Source organism: Salvelinus alpinus, chromosome 6 (assembly GCF_045679555.1).
Source record: "Salvelinus alpinus chromosome 6, SLU_Salpinus.1, whole genome shotgun sequence".
In the NCBI taxonomy this organism is placed as follows: Eukaryota; Metazoa; Chordata; class Actinopteri; order Salmoniformes; family Salmonidae; genus Salvelinus; species Salvelinus alpinus.
Genome location: NC_092091.1, coordinates 57,375,703 through 57,391,669, shown reverse-complemented (window position 1 = coordinate 57,391,669; position 15,967 = coordinate 57,375,703). Strand labels below are relative to the sequence as shown.

Sequence of the window (15,967 nt, the reverse complement as noted above, 5' to 3'; positions counted from 1 at the left end):
ACCTCATAATTTAATTGAAAAGGATTCATGAATATAGAGTCAAATAATCATTGTTTCTTCCATTATTGAGAACTCTGTCATGGAACGTCTGAATTATTGTCATGGGACTTCTAAATTATTGTCATGGGACTTCTGAGTTTGTCTGATCACACCAGCATTGTCAATAAGTATCTACATTATAATTAATAAACTCAATAATCAATCATATATTATTATCAATATACATCTATATCTATATTCAGCATCTAAAATGAAATGTGAGATGACGTAACCAGTGATTAACTGAAAACTTGAGCAAGTATTCATCAAAGTTGTGTTAGGGTTTTTTCATGACTTAGCATTATAGTTTTGGATCATTTGGAACACACATTGTGCAATCTGACAACTTAATAATTTCTCATAAGTCATATGACTTCTCAGAAACTTCCAGAACTATCCCATTAAAATGCACTCAATGAACCGAGACCGAAAAATCCTGTTTTATACATGTCCATGTCATCACTTTTCACTTTGATCGTATGCATCCTTCCTTAAAGTGATTTGCACATCGATTTTTTATTTATCTATATAGTATCAGAGTATTTTATTAATATAGTCATCGAGTTCTGATGAATATAACTTATAAATGCATCGTGATCGCAGTTCAACTGTCTTACCCCAACAAAGCCCAAATAGGCTTGTTTAAGTTTGAAAACAAACACTGTATAGCTTTATAGCATAATTCTGATCTCATGGATGGTCGGTTCTTGCCTTCATAGTTCTGTCTATGAAATAGAACTACAGACCCATATGCCAGTTTATAGGTTACATAAAGATAAAATAGCAAGATGTCAGCATTTTGACGGTTTCTAATCATAACATGTTGGAAATGATGACAGTCAAACAGAAAACCGATACACAATAATATAAAAAACACTTTCAACTGTTCAGTGTATAGGTATAATAAAAGTTATAGTCCAACCTGAATGTTTTAAGATCTGAATTATTTAACAGTGATCTGGTATTTCTGTCTGCATTCCTCTCAAGGTAAGCTATGCTGGTAGGTACATAGTTGTGGTTCCAATAATTGCTGGCTGGCAGTGTCTCTGTTCTGCCTTTGGCATCTGCCCGAACCTGATTTTACTTCCTCAATCCTCTCAGATCATTACACTTGGGAACAATGGCGTAGGCAGAAATCCCTTGATGGGCACTCAAATCATCATAAAATTATCATAAAATCATAGCTTACCCAATACCCTACTGTAATCGATCACACACAACAAACCATGTAACTTGCACAACAAACCATGACTCTTGCATTTAACATTTGACTCAAATAGACCCACACATAATAAATCATAGGCCTATAATTAATAGGCTATGAGACTAGAACATAATGCCCTGATGTAACAGTAATTATCACAATAGGCTTGGCAACATCTCACTGGCTCAGCGACCAGGAGCTAGTAGGCTAGGCTAGGCTCAGCAACCAGGAGTTTTATTTTTTATTTTTTTATTTCACCTTTATTTAACCAGGTAAACTAGTTGAGAATAAGTTCTCATTTACAACTGCGACCTGGCCAAGATAAAGCAAAGCAGTGCGACAGAAACAACAACACAGAGTTACACATGGAATAAACAAGCGTACAGTCAATAACACAATAGACAAAAAGAAAGTATATATACAGTGTGTGCAAATGGCATGAGGAGGTAAGGCAATGAATAGGCCATAGCAGCAAAGTAACTACAATTTAGCAGATTAAACTGGAGTGATGAGCAGATGATGATGATCAGATGATGCTGTGTAAGTAGTGATACTGGTGTGCAAAAAAGCAGCAAAGTAAATAAAAACAATATGGGGATGAGGTAGGTAGATTGGGTGGGCTATTTACAGATGGACTATGTACAGCTGCAGCGATCGGTTAGCTGCTCAGATAGCTGATGTGATTTTTGCAATTCGTTCCAGTCACTGCCAGCAGAGAACTGGAAGGAAAGGCGGCCAAAGTAGGTGTTGGCTTTGGGGATGACCAGTGAGATATACCTGCTGGAGCGCGTGCTACGGGTGGGTGTTGTTATCGTGACCAGTGAGCTGAGATAAGGCGGAGCTTTACCTAGCATAGACTTATAGATGACCTGGAGCCAGTGGGTCTGGCGACGAATATGTAGCGAGGGCCAGCCGACTAGAGCATACAGGTCGCAGTGGTGGTTGGTATAAGGCGCTTTAGTAACAAAATGGATGGCACTGTGATAGACTACATCCAATTTGCTGAGTAGTGTATTGGAAGCTATTTTGTAGATGACATCGCAAAGTCGAGGATCGGTAGGATAGTCAGTTTTACTAGGGTAAGTTTGGCGGCGTGAGTGAAGGAGGCTTTGTTGCAAAATAGAAAGCCGATTCTAGATTTGATTTTGGATTGGAGATGTTTGATAAGAAGAGGTTACAGTCTGGCCAGACACCTAGGTATTTGTAGTTGTCCTCGTATTCTATGTCAGAACCGTCCAGAGTAGTGATGCTAGTCAGGCGTGCGGGTGCAGGCAGCGAACGGTTGAAAAGCATCCATTTGGTTTTGCTAGTGTTTAGGAGCAGTTGGAGGCCACAGAAGGAGTGTTGAAGCTCATTTGGAGGTTAGTTAACAGTGTCCAAAGAAGGGCCAGATGTATACAGAATTGTGTTGTCTGCGTAGAGGTGGATCAGGGAATCACCCTCAGCAAGAGCAACATCGTTGATATATACAAAGAAAAGAGTCGGCCCGAGAATTGAACCCTGTGGTACCCCCATAGAGACTGTCAGAGGTCCGGACAACAGGCCCTCCGACGGCTGCACAGTACTGTCTTTTGTCGATGGCGGTTATGATGGTTCCTGACTTCCCTGAACAGTTGCATATCACGGGGACTATTCGAAGCAATTGCAGTCCGCCACAGGATGTTTTTGTGCTAGTCAAGGGCAGTCAGGTCTGGAGTGAACCAAGGGATATATCTGTTCTTAGTTCTACATTTTTTAATGGGGCATGCTTATTTAAGATGGTGAGGAAATTACTTTTAAAGAACGACCAGGCATCCTCAACTGACAGGATGAGGCCTGCTGGCAGAAGTGTTTTAGGGAGCGTTTGACAGTGATGAGGGGTGGTCGTTTCACCGCGGACCCATAGCGGATGCAAGCAATGAGGCAGTGATCAGCAGAGGTGTATTTGGAGGTCAAGTTGGTCAGGATAATATCTATGAGGGTGCCCATGTTTACAGATTTAGGGTTGTACCTGGTGGTTTCCTTGATAATTTGTGTGAGATTGATGGCATCTAGCTTAGATTGTAGGAATGCTGGGGTGTTAAGCATATCCCAGTTTAGGTCACTTAACAGAATGAACTCTGAAGATAGATGGCGGGCAATCAATTCACATATTGTGTCCATGGCACAGCTGGGAGCTGAGGGGGGTCTATAACAGGCGGCAACAGTGAGAGACTTATTTCTGGAGAGAATCATTTTTAAAATTAGAAGCTCGAACTGTTTGGGCATAGACCTGGAAAGTATGACAGAACTTTGCCAGCTATCTCAGTATTGCAACTCCTCCCCCTTTGGCAGTTCTATCTTGACGCAAAATGTTGTTTTTGGTGGCCTTCCTAAGCCAGGATTCAGACACGGCTAGGACATCAGGGTTGGTGGAGTGTGCTAAAGCAGTGAGTAAAACAAACTTAGGGAAGAGGCTTCTGATGTTAACATGCATGAAACCAAGGCTTTTTTGATTACAGAAGTCAACAAATGAGAGTGCCTGGGGGCACGCAGGGCCTGGGTTAGCCTCCACATCACCCGAGGAACAGAGGAGGAGTAGGATGAGGGTACGGTTAAAGGCTAGCAAAACTGGTCGTCTAGTTCGTTGGGGACAGAGAATATAAGGAGCATATTTCTGGGCGTGGTAGAATAGATTCAGGGCATAATGTGCAGACAGGGGTATGGTGGGGTGCGGGTACAGTGGAGGTAAGCCCAGGCACTGAGTGATGATAACAGAGGTTGCATCTCTGGACACGCTGGTTATACTGGGTGAAATCACTGCACGTGTGGGAGGTGGGACAAAGGAGGTATAAAAGGCATGTACAGTGGGACTAGGGGCTCCACAGTAAACTAAAACAATGATAATTATCCTAAACAACAGTATACAAAGCATATTGACATTTGAGAGAGACATAAAGCGAGGCATAAAACAATCACAGGTGTTGATTGGGAGAGCTAGCTAAGTCAACAACGGGTAAGACAACAACAGCTAATCAGCTAAAGACAACAACAACAGGTAAAATGGCAATGAATGGGCAGAGAGGGTTGGTTAACTACACACAGGGCCTGAGTTCTGGGCTAGGGCCAACACATAAACAAAGGTAAACAAAGTGGAGTACCGTGATAAATTAACAGTCCAGCAGGCATCAGCTATGTAGCCAAGTGATCATAGGGTCCAGTGTACAGCAATAGATGGAACAGGGACACGACGGGGTAGTCGTTGCTACGCTAGCACACGGGAGACACGGCTTTTAAAGATAGCAGTCCGGGGTAAGTAGAAGCGTCTGCTCCGTCGTCCAGCAAAGGCCGGTTGAAGGCACAGCTGATGGAACTACGTTTGTGGACCAGTTGTGGTGGTACGGCGGAGCGCCGTGTCGACGAAGGGACCGGGCCAGATGGCGAAAGAGGTATTGTAGTTGTGGTAATTTTGTTTGCTAGCCGGGAGATGCGCCTGGCTCAGGGCTAGTTTCGGGGCTGGGTCACTCAGTGGCAGCTAGCTAGCTGGGATGATCAATGGTCCAAGGTGTACGGCAGGAATCTGGCATTGTAGTGGAGAAAAACAGTCCGAGGCTGGCAGGTATTATCCAAAAAAACGTCTGGTGCCTGAGCAGAGGGTAAAGGCCGCTAGCAGTGGCTAACAATGACTACCTTCTGATGAAAGTTTTGGCTATAGGGTCTAAAAAAGAATAGGAAAAAAATAGCGGATCCGTGTCACATTGAGTGAGGCGGGTTACCGTAAGGTATATTTAATTTAAAAATGGAAAAAGAGATTGAAAAATAAATTGGAATATATACAAAAAAGACGAAAAATACAAAAAGTAAACGAGAGGAAAACAAACCACATCTGCACTGCTATGCCATCTTGGATTGTAGGCTAGGCTAGGATGCCACAAATGTAACTATTTATCGCTAAGAGAGCCTAGAGCATCATATTGACTCTAAACAAATTAACTTTTTTAATTACAGAATTTGTGTTATAAGCAGTTTTAAGAGAACATGTCCATGGCCTTGGGAAGTAGGAGTGCTGATAAATCCTTCAGCAAAAATTATCCACAGCAGAATTGAATATGACGACCGTTACACTAGCTAGCTAAATTGCCATAAATGTGGTAATGAGGTTAAAACCTCTTGACGCTAGGGGTCAGATTATTATTTGTTTTTTTAAATAACATTCCCAAGGTAAACAGACTATTTCTCAGGTCCAGATCGTAGAATATGCATATAATTTACAGATTAGGATAGAAAACACTCCAAAGTTTCCAAAACTGTCAAAATATTGTCTGCGAGTATAACAAAACTGATTCTGCAGGCGAAAACCTGAGGAAATCTAACCCGGAAGTGTTTTTTTTATTTTTTTAAATCTGTGTTTCCTTGCCCATCTTTCTTCCATTTAAAGGGGTATCAACCAGATTCCTTTTCCAATGGTTTCCTCAGGCTGTGACTGTCACACCCTGGCCTTAGTTATCTTTGTTTTCTTTATTATTTTAGTTAGGTCAGGGTGTGACATGGGGAATGTTAGTGTTTTGTCTCGTTTCAAGTGGTTATGTGGAAAAGGGGGTGTTGGGTTTAGTGTATGGGGTTGTGTTGAGTGAATGTTTCTAGGTATGTCTATGGTTGAGTGAATGTTTCTAGGTATGTCTATGGTTGCCTGAGTGGTTCTCAATCAGAGACAGATGTCTTTCATTTGTCTCTGATTGGGAGCCATATTTTAGGCAGCCATAGGCATCATGTTTTTGTTGGGTCATTGTCTAGGTCTGTGTCTGTGTCTAGGTTGCATGTTTGCATGTTTGCATTTTGTTCGGTTATAGCTTCACGGTCGTCTATTTGTTGTTTTGCTTCGTTCGTTCATCTCCTAAATAAAGAGAAGATGTATTTTTTACACGCTGCGCCTTGGTCCTCTCTCTCTCCCTTGGACAATCGTGACAGTGACCAAGCTTTAGACATAGTTTCAGGCTTTTCTTTTGAAAAATTTGCGAGATTTTTCAAAAGTAATCAGGTGTCCTTTGATTAGTTCCAGCGCACGAGAGGGGTAGCTCTCCATTTTCTTTCTCTCTTTTATTGAATAGGTTACGGTCCGGTTGAAATATTATCGATTATGTTTGTTAAAAACAACCTGAGGATTATAAATATTTTGAGTAATATTCTGCGCCCTGCAATTCAGCGGTTGTTTAGGAAAATGATCCCGCAAAAGGGATCCGTAGTGCAGAGAAGTTAATGCTTTTCGACCTGTCCCCAAATTAATATAATTGGTTCAGAGTTTGTTTTGATATTTTAACCTGCGTGTCGTGATCACGTTTGGTGTGGGGGGACAAAATACATTCATACACGATGGCGCACGATGGCGCATGGTGGCGCACGTGCGCAGCCGGGTTTGGATTCCGTGTTACAGTTTCTATGTGAAGGAAGACGTATGAGATCGCGTCTTACACAACTTTTTAATAGATGCCAGGGATCAAATATGGCAGATTCCTTATGATGATAAATTGGCTGAATTTGCCACAGGAAAAAATATTTTGGGTTGAAGAATCTAGGCGAAATGCCAGGGGGATGGATTTTAAAGAGGTAACAAATGTATCTGGCCAAACACTCCTGGTAACTCAGAGAACCTTGGTGGGTTTTTAATCTCAAGAGACATTTTATGTCGTCTTATTCTGAAATACATTTTTAGAATGGACAAAAGGGTGTAGGGGTCAAAAGGAATTAGCATAGGGGTTACCAAACCAAAAATGAACTTTACATTTTTTTTGTTCATGAATATGGTTATGGAGAATCACGGAGAAAAGAGACCAGTGAATCATTGGACTTGGTGGTGAGATAAAGTCACCGTGTCTAAGAGTAGTGCATGCTAAATAAATGATACATAAACGTCGGGGTGGATTAAAACAAACGTTTAATGATCGGAGTAAGGACAGTGGATTTATCATTATCATGTTTGGTTTATAATTAATACTTTTGGATTGCTGATTAAGATGTAGCATAGTGAATGCTAACGGAATGTACACTTTCTTTTCCAGAAGACGAGGGGGTTTCATTATCTCTTGTTGGAATGTCCCTGGAGACTGTGGTCTTGTGGAGAGCAGTTAGTGATATTCGGCGATTTTAAGTATAAAGGTATCTGGAATAGGCCATAAATGGAGCTCCCAGATAAGTAAGGCCTGTTCATGTGTGTTTTTGACCTACGGTTTACAATACACACACCAGCACACACCCACAACGGTTATGAACATGCGTTAGTGGTGTTGATACTGTGGGATTTATTTTGTGGTTTCAACTTGGTTTTAAATTGGGTATGCAGAATGATGGAAATGTTTGAAATGTTTTTAAAGGGTTTCGGAAGGACAGGGAAAGAAAAGGGGAGAGGAAATATTTAATGGTGTCGAATGCCCTGTATCCTGAATTTCTGGTGAGGCCTGATCAATCTCACGAGAAATGATCGAAACAGGTGGGATTTAATTTTTAAATGAATGAGAAACATCCGTCTCTATTCTATTTTTCCATTACTTTATGAGATACTATTATTTCCTTATGGAGTTATCAAGAATTGTAATTCTAAGGTGATTGGTTATTCAAATTAGTTTATTTTGATGTGACATGTTGTTTTTGAATCACGATGTGAATCATGTGTTAGAAAGGGAAATTACCAGTTCCCTGGGGCCCTGGTCTTTGGGTAAATACACAAAAGTATTTTGTTCAGTCTGCATATAGAAGGAAAAATATGTTAATAAGGATTGACAGTTACTCCAAATGGATTGTGATATGTCTATTGCTGATTTCATTTTTGCCTTTGTTTCGATACAAATTTCACCAGATTGGGTCTGCTGGATTGTTGGTATACCCCCATGGGTTAGGGTGCTACCTCCCTGATCTGGTAACTCTTCCGAGAGGTTGCCAGTAAAATAAGGAAGTATGAACTAATTTTGAAAATGGTTTCAACAGTAACAATATGTTGTTATGCTCTTTGACATTTGTCACAGAGATAATGTTATTAAGACAATTGGGAATGTAATAGTTGTCATACAGTTGAAGTCGGACGTTTACATACACCTTGGCCAAATACATTTAAACTCAGTTTTCACAATTCCTGACATTTAATCCTAGTCTTAGGTCAGTTAGGATCACCACTTTATTTAAAAAATGTGAAATGTCATAATATTAGAATGATTTATTTAATATTTTATTTCTTTCATCACATTCCCAGTGGGTCAGAAGTTTACATACACTCAATTAGTATTTGGTAGCATTGTCTTTAAATTGTTTAACTTGGGCCAAACATTTTGGGTAGCCTTCCACAAGCTTCCCACAATAAGTTGGGTGAATTTGGGCCCATTCAGACAGAGTTGGTGTAACTGAGTCAAGTTCTTGGCCTCTTTGCTCGCACACGCTTTTTCAGTTCTGCCCACAAATTTTCTGTAAGATTGAGGTCAGGGCTTTGTGATGGCCACTCCAATACCTTGACTTTGTTGTCCTTAAGCCATTTTGCCACAACTTTGGAAGTATGCTTGGGGTCATTGTCCATTTGGAAGACCTATTTGCGAACAAGCTTTAACTTCCTGACTGAAGTCTTGAGATGTTGCTTCAATATATCCACATAACTTTCCATTCTCATGATGCAATCTATTTTGATAAGTGCACCAGTCTCTCCTGCAGTGAAGTACCCCCACAACATAATGCTGAAACTCCCGTGCTTCACGGTTGGGATGCAAGCCTCCCCCTTTTTCCTCCAAACATAATGATGGTCTTTATGGCCAAACAGTTCTATTTTTGTTTCATCAGACCAGAGGACATTTCTCCAAAAAGTACGATCTTTGTCCCCATGTGCAGTTGCAAACCGTAGTCTGGCTTTTTTATGGCGGTTTTGGAACAGTGGCTTCTTCCTTAATGAGCGGCCTATCAGGTTATGTCGATATCGGGCTCGTTTTCCTGTGGATATAGATACTTTTGCACCTGTTTCCTCCAGCATCTTCACAAGGTCCTTTGCTGTTGATCTGGGATTGATTTGCACTTTTCGCAACAAAGTACGTTCATCTCTAGGAGACAGAACGCATCTCCTTCCTGAGCGGTATGAAGGCTGCGTGGTCCCATGTTGTTTATACTGGTGTACTATTGTTTGCACAGATGAACGTGGTACCTTCAGGCATCTGGAAATTGCTCCCAAGGATGAACCAGACTTGTGGAGGTGTACAATAGTTTTTCTGAGGTCTTGGCTGATTTCTTTTGATTTTCCCCATGATGTCAAGCAAAAAGGCACTGAGTTTGAAGGTAGGCTTTGAAATACATCCACAGGTACACCTCCAATTGACTCAAATTATGTCAATTAGCCTAACAGAAGCTTCTAAAGCCATTACATGATTTTCTGGAATTTTCCAAACTGTTTAAAGGCACAGTCAACTTAGTGTATGTAAACTTCTGACCCACTGGAATTGTGACACAGTGAACTATAAGTGAAATAATCTGTCTGTAAACGATTGCTGGAAAAATGACTTGTCATGCACAAAGAAGATGTCCTCACCGACTTGCCAAAGCTATGGTTTGTTAACAAGAAATTTGTGGAGTGGCTGAAAAACAAGTTTTAATGACTCCAACCTAAGTGTATGGAAACTTATATAACCGTATATAAAATAAAACAAATCAATATCCAATACAGAAATGCTTTAATGGTCAACGTTGAGAATGTAATTCAACAAGCAAAAATGGCTGGTGGTACGGATGTTGTGTATTACCTTTAATACTGTATGTCGATTAAATAGTACATAGAGACATATAAAAGTAATCTCAATAGTTGTCTGTCTCTCATTTTCTGGAAAGTTGCTCAACTCACATTACCGGTTGATCATTGTAACAATAACATAGTAACCAGAATAACATCCACTTGCTACCAGGAAGCTACTAGTGTCTTGAATTCCTGGAACAAGACACATTTTTGACCTGCAGAAGCTGTGTGCCTGCGTAGGCCATTCAAGGATTGGCCTACGCAGACCCACAACGTGCTGGCAACCAACAGTTGACCTCTTAAAGCTTAAAACATTCTCTGGAGTCACGCAGGCTTCAGAAACTTTTCACAATCCTTGACTCTTTCCACATTTTGTTGTGTTATAGCCTGAATTGAAAATTCATTCAATTGAGATTTGTTGTCACTGGCCGACACATAATACCCCATAATGTCAAAGTGGAATTATGTTTTTTGGGCATTTTTACAAATTAATTAAAAATGGAAATCTGAAATGTCTTGAGTCAATAAGTATTCAACCCATTTGTTCTGGCAAGCCTAAATAAGTTCAGGAGTACACATTTGCTTAACAAGTCACATAATGAGTTGCACGGACTCACTCTATGTGCAATAATAGTGTCTAACATGATTTTTGAATGACTGACTCATCTCTGTACCCCACACATACAATTATCTGTAAGGTCCCTCAGTAGAGTTTTCCAATGCCTCACAAAGGGACTTATTGGTAGTAAAATTCCTGTGAGGATGGTGAAGTTATTGATTACACTTTGGATGGTGTATCAATACACCCAGTCACTACAAATATACAGGCGTCCCTCCTAACTCATTTGTCAGAGAGGAAGGAAACTGCTCAGGGATTTCACCATGAGGCCAATAGGGAAATTTAAAAAGTTACAGTGTTTAATGGCTGTGATAGGAGAAAAACTGAGGGTTGATCAGCAACATTGCAGTTGCTCCACAATACTAACCTATTTGACAGAGTGAAAAGAAGGAAGCCTGTACAAAAAAACATTTTTTCCAAAACATGCATCCTTTTCGCAACAAGGCACTAAAGTAATACAGCAAAAAAATGTGGCAAAGCAATCCACTTTTTGTCCTGAATACAAAGTGTTATGTTTAGGGCAAATCCAATGCAACACATTACTGAGTACCACTCTCCATATTTTGAAGTATAGTGGTGGCCTCATCATGTTATAGGTATGCTTGTAATCATTAAGGACTCTGGAGTTTTTCAGAATAAAAAAGAAACAGAATGGAGCTAAGCACAGGCAAAATCCTAGAGGAAAACCTGGGTCTGCTTTCCACCAGACACTCGGAGATAAATTCACCTTTCAGCAGGTGTAACGATCGTCCTGGGAAGAAGGTGACCAAAACGCAGCGTGGTAAGTGTTCATGTTATACATTTAATCAAAACTGAACAGTAAACAAATTAACAACGAGGAAGAACGAAAACGAAACAGGTAATACACACAAAACAGAAAACAACTACCCACAAACACAGGTGGGAAAAGGCTACCTAAGTATGGTTCTCAATCAGAGACAACGATAGACAGCTGCCTCTGAGAACCACACCCGGCCAAACACATAGAACTAGACAACATAGAACACAACATAGAATGCCCACCCCAACTCACGCCCTGACCAACCAAAATAGAGACATAAAAAGGATCTCTAAGGTCAGGGCGCGACAGCAGGACAATAACCTAAAACACAAGGCCAAATCTACACTGGAGTTGCTTACAAAAAATAAGTGAATGTTCCTAAATGTCAGAGTTACAGTTTTGACTTGATATCTAGTTGAAAATCTAAGGCAAAACTTGAAAATGGTTGTCTAGCAATGACCAACAACCAATTTGACAGCGCTTGCAGAATTTTTTAAATAATAATGGGCAAGAATTGTACAATCCATGTGTGCAAAGCTCTTAGAGACTTACCCAGAAAAATTCACAGCTGTAATCACAGCCAAAGATTACTCAGGGGTGTGAATATTATGTAAATGGGATATTTCTGTATTTCCTTTTCAATAAATTTGCAAACATTTCTAAAAACATGTTTTAATTTTGTCATTATGGGGCACCAGCCATGGGGTGGCAGGTACCCTAGTGGTTAGAGGGTTGGGCTAGTAACCGAAATGTTACAACATCGAATCCCTGAGCTGACAAGGTAAAAATCTATCATTCTGCCCCTGAACAAGGCAGTTAATCCACTGTTCCTAGGCCATCATTGAAAATAAGGATTTTTCCTCAAGTGACTTGCCTAGTAAAATTTAAAAAATGATGGTGTATTGTGTGTAGATGGTTAAGGGCAAAAAATATATTTAATGAATTTTGAATTCAGTCTGTAACACAACAATATGTGAAATTAGTCGAGGGTTATGAGTATGTAAGGAGTGTGATAGAAAAGTACGTATTTACCTGATTTATTTGATGTTAATGTTTAACAATTAATATTTAACTAATAGTAAGATATTTCTGTCCTACTAATGCTGTTTTTATGGTCTCCACTCTAGCTTACTGCAGTTAGTCTGGACGCATTGTCAATAAATGGGTTTTGATATAGATAGCTTGAGCTGACAATGACTTGGTGATAAAAACCTAAAGTTTGCATTCCATCGACAAGATGTGGTGTGTGTGACCCGAGATACAGATAGCCTGGAAGAGTTTGGAACAATCCCTCAATGTTCTAATCATCCTGGCATCTGGGAAAGCCGGGGTCAGGTTAAAACGACACTGGGTTTAGATGACCACAGGATGAACCCTGGATGGCTTGTGATGCCGCCCCGGTCAGCATGGGACGGGTGGAAACAGCCCTGACCAAGGATTTTAGTGTCAGCCATATAAAATCTCTGCATTGTCTGTAAAGGTTAGGCTCTCGGACCAAAAGACTAATCAAATCAAATCAAATGTATTTATATAGCCCTTCGTACATCAGCTGATATCTCAAAGTGCTGTACAGAAACCCAGCCTAAAACCACAAACAGCAAGCAATGCAGGTGTAGAAGCACGTCTAGTCTAGTCTCATTATTGCAATAATTCATCGATATTGAATAAAGATGATTGTTTGAAGAAATGACAAAGTCTCTCTCACTTGGTTAGAATTTTCACCACAATATTTGGCGGCCCAGATGGGACACCAAACTCCATCTGGTGATGGCTCCTGAGGACCTGGGTTTAACCGTGTACGGGGCCACATTTCCTCGCTCCACTGAAGGAGAAGCCAGGGACCTGCCTAAGATCTGAAGGAGGGTGTCAGGGGGATGGTTATGGTGTTCTGAACACTTAAATAATGTGAGACTGACATTTCTTGGAAACAATACAAAAAATACAAAAAAATAAATGTACAATGGGGTTCCGAGGGATCTGCCATCAGACGTTAACTTCCAAATCTGTGTGTATCGGATGACGACTAGGATCAGTATGAACTAGTTAAGACCAATTAACGTTAGCATCCAAACCTGTGGAAACTACTTATGACCAAAATAACTTGAGCATCTAAATCTGTGTGGACCAGAACCTTGGGAGAGGATGACCATCCAAACCTTTGTGGACTGGATGGAAACAAGACCTGTGTGGACTAGTTAAGACTTCATTCTCAGGTCACCTGCTACATCATGTGTTTTCAAAGCTCCAGTCTGGATTTTACTGTGTAGAGAAAATCACATTAAACAGAGTCCAGCAAAAAAAACCTGTGTGGGTTAGAGACCTGTGTGGACTCAAAAAAAGTGCTGTATAAATGTTAGAGAATGCATTATAATGATATAATATAACCTGTTGGGGACAAGGGGTGATATTTTCACTTTTGGTGAAAATCGTATGATTTTTAAACGGCCTCGTACTCAATTCTTGCTAGTACAATATGCATATTTTTAGTACCATTGGATAGAAAACAACCTCTAGTTTCTAAAAACGTTTGAATTTTTTCTCTGAGTGGAACACAAGTCATTTGGCAGCACTTTCCCTGAGCAGGAAGTAGAATGCAAGATGTCTATGCTCGCTTCAACGCTCTGCCTATACATGGTCATGCCACCTATGACCCGAAACACACCTCATACGCCTTCCTCTGGGTGTCAAGAGGACGTCAGAGGAGAAATTTTGTGTTTATCTTGTTCTGACGTGAAATAAGACCTATTTCTTTGACGTGACCGTCCATTTCCGGAAGTCTGAAGTGCACGACTTTGAAGAGAGATTGTGTTTTGTTTTGCTGCCGTTTCGGATGTCAACTATCTCCGGCTCGGATTTGATTTGATAAATGAGACCATATCATCGTAATGTATGTTTTTTCAATATAGTTTAATCAGATTATTTGAATTTTTTCGGGAGTTTTGCCGTGTTCCGTCGTGTGACTTTGTTTACTTGGAGAGATCCGTGCCACGCGACTAGTACCCATGCTAAATGAAGTGGGAAAGGTACCATTCTGAATGGAATGAACGACTCATCTGGACTAAGGACATCTTGATCAACATTCTGATGAAATTTCAGCAAAAGTAAGATCCAATTTATAATGCTATTTCATATATCGGTCGTGCATGTGAACTGGTCGTGGGCGCCCAGCTGGTTCTGGCTGGCGTGGCTATGCTAATTTAGCGCTACATTTTGTTTTCGCTATAAAACATTTAATAAATCTGAAATATTGTCTGGAATCACAAGAATCCTGTCTTTCAATTGCTGCACAGTATGTATTTCTCAGATATGTTTTATGATGAGTAATTAGTTATTTGACGTTGGTGTCTCTAAATGTTATGGCTGCTTTCGGTGCAATTTCTGATTGTAGCTGAAATGTAATTTATGATTTATACCATAAATATGCACATTTTTCAAAAAAAAACATATGCTATACAATAAATATGTTATCAGACTGTCATCTTATGAAGTTGTTTCTTGGTTAGTGGCTATATATATATCTTTATTTGGTCGAATTAGTGATAGCTGGTGATGGAGTAAAACACTGATGGAGGTAGAAAAGTGGTGTAATAGATTTACATATTTTGTCTTCCCTGTAAAACATTTTAAAAATCGGACATGTTGGCTTGATTCACAAGATGTGTACCTTTCATATGCTGTATTGGACTTGTTAATGTGTGAAAGTTAACCTGTTGGGGATGGGGGCGCTGTTTAGACTATTTATGCTAACTTGGCTAATTTTTGAAACGGCTTCCCACAAAATCCTTGATCGTACAATATGCATATTATTATTATTATTGGATAGAAAACAGTCTATAGTTTCTATAGGAGTTGAAATTTTGTCTCTAAGTGGAACAGAGCCCATTCTACAGCAATTTTCCTGACATGGAGTCAGATTTGAGAAATGTTGGCCACTCTTCTGAACTCAGTTAAAAGGGCACTGTCATTGCTATGACTATACGGACACTTCTTACGTCTTCCCCTGGATGCCTTTACGTGATGACGATTCCAATGGGGTCGATTGCGCGTTCACAGGCCCTATAAATTAAAAAACCCTGTAGTTAGCAAGTCTTTCCTTGCTGCGTAACGCGCGTGCTGGACACCGACCCGCTCCTGTTCCAAGCGTTAGTTTAGCCTGTTATATTTCTCCGGTCATCTTTTCACTCGTTATAGGAGTTAAAAACATCATAAGGTAGTTAATTTAAAGCGTTTTATAGCAATTTATATCCGTTTAGTGCGATTTTGGGACATTTATTTTTGCAACGATGTGAAAAGTTGGGCACGCTTTTCAGTTCATCCCGAACGCAGTTGACATTTCCACATGGCAAGAGGACAGCTTTCCACCAAAAGACGATTTCTCCCAAGAAAGGATCCTTTGCCCAAGATACTGATGGAAGAACAGCTCAAGGTAGGACATTTTTATTATGATAAATCGTGTTTCTGTCGAAACATTTTAGTGGCTTCGGACGCCATGTTTTTTGACGTAGCTTCGCTTGGCGCAAACTGTATTGAAAAGTAAGGATAAATTAAAAAATGTAATAACGCAATTGTATTAAGAATTAAATTGTCTATCAATCCCTGTCCACCCTATATTTT

General features: G+C 40.2%; 1 protein-coding gene across 1 annotated transcript in view; it reads right to left on the bottom strand.

Moving 5' to 3' along the window:
* Positions 1-15,967, bottom strand: part of LOC139579716 (putative uncharacterized protein DDB_G0282499) — a 45,706-nt gene that overhangs the window by 9,968 nt on the left and 19,771 nt on the right. The gene's annotated exons all lie outside the window — the stretch shown is intronic.